Here is a 7453-nt window from a genome sequence, read left to right as displayed (position 1 = left end):
TCAAAATATTGGCTTAATATCACGTCTGTGAGGCACCATACTTTGAATTCAGTGAGTGAATTTTTTTGTAGCAGAGAACAAAAATAATTAGATTTTAGTATACTTTTTTCTGATTTAACAAATTCATTTTTAAGATATTGCTTCTAAATGTGATCCATTTATCATTTATTCCCAGCTGATGCAAAAACACCTTTTTTTTAGCTAACTCTCCTAAACTAGGCCAACCATTTTCCCTCATGAGCGTCCCTTAAAAAACATAATGCTATATATTTGAGCAAAATGAAGAGATAATTTATCATTATTTAATGATGTCTCAACCACGCTACCTCACACATGGTGCAGTCAGCGACAACAGCTGTGCAGGATGTCATCAGATTCTCAACGTCTCTGCGTGCTAAGTCCCTTTGACCTATTCTTTAGTGTCCAACAAGACTTGTGTCTCCTTTTTTCCTTTCTTCATGTTCCTTTTTTAGTGCTATTTCTTTGTTCCCCTCTGCAAACAGACCTGGCATACATCCCATTGTCTAAATAAGGATATGTGAGAGCAGGGAGCAGAGGCCTTCACTAATCAGCACATAGCCGAGACTCAGACCAAAATTCTGGACAGGTGAGTCAAATCGCCGCCTGTACTCCCAGGCTCATCTTTAGAGCGAGGGTCAAATCAGCTCCATCTTTTATGCCCTGGTTCCAGATTCAGCCTGCAGTCCCAAGTTGCCTGGCCTCCATCTCTAGTTGCTGGTGCCTTCCTTGTGGACGCTGTGGGAGAAAACAGCGAGCAGCTGTTCTATCATGGGAGCCTCCTGCGTGCACCCTCTGCCGCCCCTGAGAGTGTTGACCTTTTCCTTTAATTAACGCTTTCCCAACTACCGCCACCACAGTCCAGGGAGAGGTTTTTTGCAAGTGTAAAAGAGGCAGAGGGGGGAGTCATCCGGGAGCGAGAGAGGTGGTTGATGGGTGGCAGCGGTGAAGGTGAGAGAAGTGAGGAGGAGGAGGAAGGAAGAATAATGCCTGCTTGGCCTGGGAGTGAGAGTTCTTCTAATTCTTCAGCGTCGATCTAATTCACATGTCTTCATACAACGTCAATCTTTCTACACAGATGACTATTTTCCAGAGACAACCCTAACATAAATTGGATGCAGGTGACAGTTGCTCTTAATTTTTACAGCAAAATTGTTATTGACAGTTTGCAACTGAATGCAGCTGTGGACATTTAAAAAAACTGATTTGACTGCTCTTGGTTTTAAATGTTTACAGTGCCTTGCAAAAGTATTTACAGAATTTTATTGAATTTTTTTTCTTTTTTTTTTAACATTTTCTCACCCCATAAATGTCAACACACTCGACTGAGATTTTATAAGATATTTAATATAAATCCAAAATTTGTACATATTGTACATGTAGAAACTTTACGAAAACGCGTGTTGCATCTGTATTCAGCTCCCTTGAGGCAATATTCAATAAAGATGAATTCACCCTTTAATGCAGTGGCATTTTCATGTCTTCAAAGATGTTGCTACAATCTTGGCACATCAGCAGCTTGCAAAGTCTTCTACTGCAACATTACAAGCTCAGTGAGATTGCACTTTTTTTTAAGTCAGATTCTAAATCACTTTCAGGTCTGAAGTTTGACTGCGCCGTTTGTTATTTAAACATGTTTTCTTCTAAATCTTTCCATATTGCTGAATATTTAGGTTCGTTGTTCAGCTGGCGGTCTCAAGACTCTGGAAGAGTCTTTAACTCATTTCTTCCAGTATTACCTTGTGTTTACTTCTACTCATCTTCTCTTTAACTCTAGCTACTGACAACTAACTATCCATACTGAAGAAAAGTATCTCCGTAGCATGAACACGAACATAGTTCACAGGGCAGGGGGACGACACAGAAAACTCTATTTATCAATTGAGTTTCTGAATTGAATTTTTTGAGTTCCTTCACACATTGGAAGCCCTAAAAAAATTGTAGGAAAATGTGTTTACATTTTCTTTAACTTCACAGTAATACACTGATTTGTATTGGTTTATCACATCTAATTCTAATTAGACAATGAAGTTTGTGATTATAATCTGACAAAATATGACAAAATTCAAACTCAATGGATACTTTTGCGTATCTCTATGTGATAAGTTATACGGAGTTAAAGCCTAAAAATATTCATGGAAACTCCGTAAATTCCTCATATATTTATTCATTAATGTACAGATAATAGACTGTTTCTGCTTCACTGATGTGTTAAATTCAATGTGAGATCCACTGAACCTGATAAGCATACACTTCTTGAGGTGTCAAGCTCCTTGTGTAAAATGCTCTGTAGGATGAGGGTCTATGTGTCACAGCTACGTGTTGCAGCATAGTTACTCACTGTACCAGCAAAGATGAGAGCACATTTGATCTCATCTCAATGTGAGGATCTCTTAATGAGAGTGCAGTAATGAGCAAGAAAAAAAAAAAAACATTTTAAAGTGAAGAAAGGTATGCTCTATGTTCCTTTCATCTTGTAAGGTAGTACCAAGTGGAAAAATGTCCATCTTCCTCTGGGAGGTTTTTATGTTCATCTTGGCGCACGCTAATGTCCCCAGAGGATCCTTTTTCTTGGCATCTTTATAGTGGTCACCATTTGCTGTATATGGGCTGTAGAGGTCAAAGCTATTTGTGAAGGACATGAAACCCCTAGAATAATTTTATCACAGTATGACACTGTCCCATAATACTCTTTACACAATTGTTAAAAAAAAAATAAAAAAAATTCTACTAATCTGGGTTAAATGCACAAATCGACAATCTAAACATGTTCTGAACCTTAAAAAGGGGCAGCTTGTGACTGTGTTTATTATTGATTACAGTAGTAAGAGTGTCTTGTAAAAGTAGTCATACTGCTTGGAGTTGTCACATTTGGCAATGTTAGGACTACAAGTACTGATTTATTTTGTTGGGATTTTATGTGATAGACCAACACAAAACTATTCCTCTTATAAGAAAAATAAACATATATTTTTTAAATCGCACCACATAAAAACACTAAGTGTTTGTTATTCATTAATTCTGACACATGAATATGCATGGGCTGTCTGTGTACAGCAATTGCCCAGTCTTCCCACAAAATCCGGATTCTGGACTTTGACTGGGTCATTCTAACACTCCACACTCCAGCCACATTTGTATCAACTCTGACCAGTTTCTTTGTCACAACTGAAGGAAATCACTCCCACAGCATGATAACTTCTCTCCATGTCTCATGGTGGATATGGTGTGCTCTGGGTGATATTTCGTCTTTATAACTACCACATGTTGCATTTAGTTTGCAAACCAAAATGTTCTTCTTCTTGCCACTTGTCCTCAAAGACCAGATTTGTTAAGTTCCTAACAAAGGCTGTCTGGTCAAAAGGTCACCTGAGCTGTTGATCTCAATATTTTCTTCAAACTTGAGGGCTGCTCTCCTGATCAATGCTCTCCAAGCCTTTTTCTGACAGTTTATCTGTCAAAAGTAGGTTTGTAGTTGTGAAGTTGCTATTGCCTTTCTGTGCTTTGATTGTGGGAAGTTATTTTACTTTATAATTGCTTTAAAATTCTCCTCATCTTCAATCTTTGACCTGTTTGCCGTGTTCTTTTGTCTTCATTATTGAGGTTTTCTCTGCTGAATTTTGTGAGAGAACAGAAGTCAACTGGCAGCACACATTTACATTTTTATTTACTTTGTGGTTAATTGGTGTCTTAAATAAAAAAAAATAGTTCAAGATATATGAATGCTTTTGCTACGTTTTAATGTAAATAAATGATAATTGCATGTTGAAGTCACACAACTTACTCACCACAGTAGAGCTACCATCCCATATATCTTACCGCTACATGAAGGATATGTGTGAGTGCAACATGTTCTGACCTCAGTTTCATGATTGAGTAAGTCAAAAGGGAAGCTGCCAGGACCTTCTCCTCATGAAGACCCAGAGCAAGGGCACTATCTCCCCAACTCCATAGATCAGCCAGGCCTGAATGTCAAAGCGCACAGCAGCCGCCTTGGTGCCAGGAGTCCCCCCTCTCACTCCGTCTCTGGCCCAGGATCTGCTGTCTGGTGACACCACTGTGCTAATGACCTGCTTTGGGATTTGCTCCGTGGGGCTCCTTGGCTTGGGAAGATGGAAGTTGCAGATTTCCAGCTGGAAGGTCACTGTGGACGATGACCACTTGCGCTACATATTTTCTGTTTTTGTTAACTTCCTTTAAATTGTTACCCTCAACTGTTCCTGACATTTCTCATTATTTACACCATTTCTTAGTATAGACAGACTCTGGTTTTGCTTGGACTGCATACATATGATAATTCCTAGCTCCAAAGTCTAATTGCGCAACAATTTGGATAACAGTGAAGTTGGAAAGCAGAACTCACGCCTTGCTTGCCAAATCTAAAGCCCTCTGATTGTTAGCTCTCCATGTAATTTTTGTTCTTTTTTTTTAATCAGTTTATGGTGAGTAGATGCATCAGTACTCAGAGGCTAGCGTTTTCAGTCACTCATGCTCTTTACTTTTTTTCCCTCTCTGCCTCAGGAGTTTGGCTCATTGGAGCAGAGTGTGAAGCCTCCGGAGAGGGCTCTTCTGGTGTTGGAGGCACCTCAACGACCTCACCCGTATGCAGTGTGGGTGGCATCCAACCGGGGAGGCACCACAGACTGAAGACGGGGATGCTCCTAGTGGACTCTCCCAGGATTCAGCCTTATTCCGGGGTCATGCATTCCAGCAATCTCTGTAATTATAAGCAAGTAAGACACACAAAAAAAGTTGAGTCTTCTGTTTTTCTCAGAATGAGCTTGCCTCACTCCTCAAGGGGAACATTCACATGTCTGAGTTTCAGGAGCTGGATGGGTTTTAATGAGGCAAGTCAAATGTGTGTGTGTGGTTACATGTCTGTGCATCTGCCCTCTTCAAGAGATCATAATTGACCAAGTATGCTTTCAAGCCACCCTTTCTCCACCGTCTCTTAGCCTACTCTGCTAAATAGCCTTCAGTTATTATTATTTCTACAGGAGATGTATCATTGGAATTTAAACTTTCTTTGTTTATAAAAGTTTATTTATTACTTTTTTTTTCCCCCTTGGAGACCATCTGAGCCAAATGGACAGAGGGTGAGTGAGGGCACAGGTCAATACGAGCTACTGAAGGATCCAAACACCCGAGGGCCTCAGATTCCACTGGGGAACATTTCACCCTGCTGGGAGGCAGATTGAAATCTCCAGTGCTGCAGCACAGACTTTCTTGGTGTGGTGGTTTAAGGTCTGATGAAAATGGAAAAAAAAAAAAAAAATGCACATATAACTGTTCATATTTTCTTCTTTTTAAAAAAAAAAAAAAAAAAAAAAAAAGCTCTTAAAAGTAGACGGCTTCTACATTTTCAATTGTATCTCACCAGCTTGTAGCCACAGAAGGACAATGAAATTAAGCTTTTGCTGATGCCGTTTATGAGAATGAACACATCACATTTTGAAGGAGCATAAACGCACATGCTGATATAAATTTATGTACTTTGTTTTGTTATCTTTGCACAATTCCCTTTCTGCTATTTCCGCAGAGGTAAGACTTGAGAAAAGAACATTTTTGTTGATTTTTTTTTATTATTATTATTATTATTATTTGCTCCAAAAATTTCTACTTTTTATTCTCCTTTCCATATTTATAAGGTAAACCTTGAGGGGAAAGTCATGTCAGGCAGTTTTCGGAGCATCATGAGTTGCCTTCTTTGCATGAGGTTTATTCTAGAGGTTCTTGAAAGAGAGGGGGAAAAAAAAGAAAAACTTCTGAGGGAGAGTGCACTTTTACTAAGAGACTCGGCTGCGTGAGCTGTGAGCCGACTCAAGCCTTGCATTGTCACTAATGAAAGTTGCAAAGAGCCCTGGAGGACCGCGGAGCAATGTTTGTTTGTGTTTGAGAGTATTCAGGAGATATCAGTGGGGTGGGGGTGGGAGAGGTGGGGTTGGGGAAGGTGCCAAAAAACTTTGGGAGATCTGTCTGACGGAGCGCCGCAACGCAGAGCAGGAACTTTGGAGCATTGTTAAACATTGAAGTTTCAAGGCAACCGGGACCTCCTGACAGATTTCCTGGCACCTACCGACAGATGTTTTACATGTTTGTGTTTACCAAGTTTACTGTAGTTTGTGAGGGGGCCGGATTTACCAAAGCGTGCCGTGTCAATCTGTGTCACACTTGTTTGTATTGATCTTTTGCTAATGTTTTGTGGCAGCAAGTGGGTTAGGGAGCGATTTGAAAAACAAAAGGTGCAGATACAATTACAAACAAAAAACAAATAGGTCAGCGGCTCTAATTTAAAACACTTACATTTTATGTCTATCACGGGTCTATGTGCAAAGAAAAAAAAAAAAAAACAAGATCTGTTGAAACAAAAGGAAAATAATGACTGTCATCCTGTATATACAGTGCCTTGTAAAAGTATTCATACCTTTAACTTGTTGACACTTTGTCGTGTTATTACCTCATACTTCAATATAATTGAAGCGATTGTGATTTTTTTTGGTGTAAGACTAACAAAAGAAGTATATGATTGCAAAGTGGAAGAAAAATCATGCATAATTAATTTTTTCCTTCTATAAATTAAAATCTGAGAATAAATGTTTTACTCAAATAAATCAAAGCAAAGCATTAATCAGAGTTAATGCTTTGTAGAACCACGTCATTGCAAATGAGCTGTAGCTCATTGCTCATCTGTAGAAAAGGTTTTGGTTCATTTTTTAAATGAAAAATGTAAAAGTTTAATCGGACCGTGTGTAGGGCCTTACAGCTCTTAAACAGATTTAAATCTGGACTTTGACTGCTCTATGTTGCTGAAAAACAAAATTTGAGTAAAACAGAAGAGGTTAAAGAGGTTAAACCTGGAGAACTGGACCCATAACAACAACCTGGTCCTAGACTTAACCAAGATGATGAAGATGATTCTAGATTTTAGAAGATTGAAGTCCATCATCCATTGCTTTATCTGTATCAGCATCAAAAGAGTGGAGGTAGCCCAATTCTTCAAGTATCTCATCCGCCAAGAGGACCGATAACACGACAGCAACAGTCAAGAAGGCACTTCAAATACTTCACTTCTTGAGATGCTTGAAGAGCTTCTATTGGTCGGTCACTGGGACGGTGCTCATGTACCGAAGTGCAATATCATACTGTGGCTGTACAATAGAGAACAGTTATGTTCTCTAGCGTATTATGTTATCTTGTTTTATCAGGTTTTCTGTCAACAGATTCTCCAAGAGCTGTGGATCTCTACAACTCCTCCAGAATTACTTTGGATCTGTTGACTTATTTATGAATCAAGCTATCCTGTTAGCTTAGGTTTTCTGAGATTCATTGGTACATATGCAGTAGTGTCTTTCATTTGCCCTTTTCCTTAAATAGATGAAACTGTATAAAGTCTCCAAAGCTTTGGATGTAGCTTTTTAACTTTTCTTCTAATCCA

Source organism: Gambusia affinis, linkage group LG12 (genome assembly GCF_019740435.1).
Source record: "Gambusia affinis linkage group LG12, SWU_Gaff_1.0, whole genome shotgun sequence".
Lineage (NCBI taxonomy): Eukaryota > Metazoa > Chordata > Actinopteri > Cyprinodontiformes > Poeciliidae > Gambusia > Gambusia affinis.
This window is presented reverse-complemented; position numbering follows the sequence as displayed.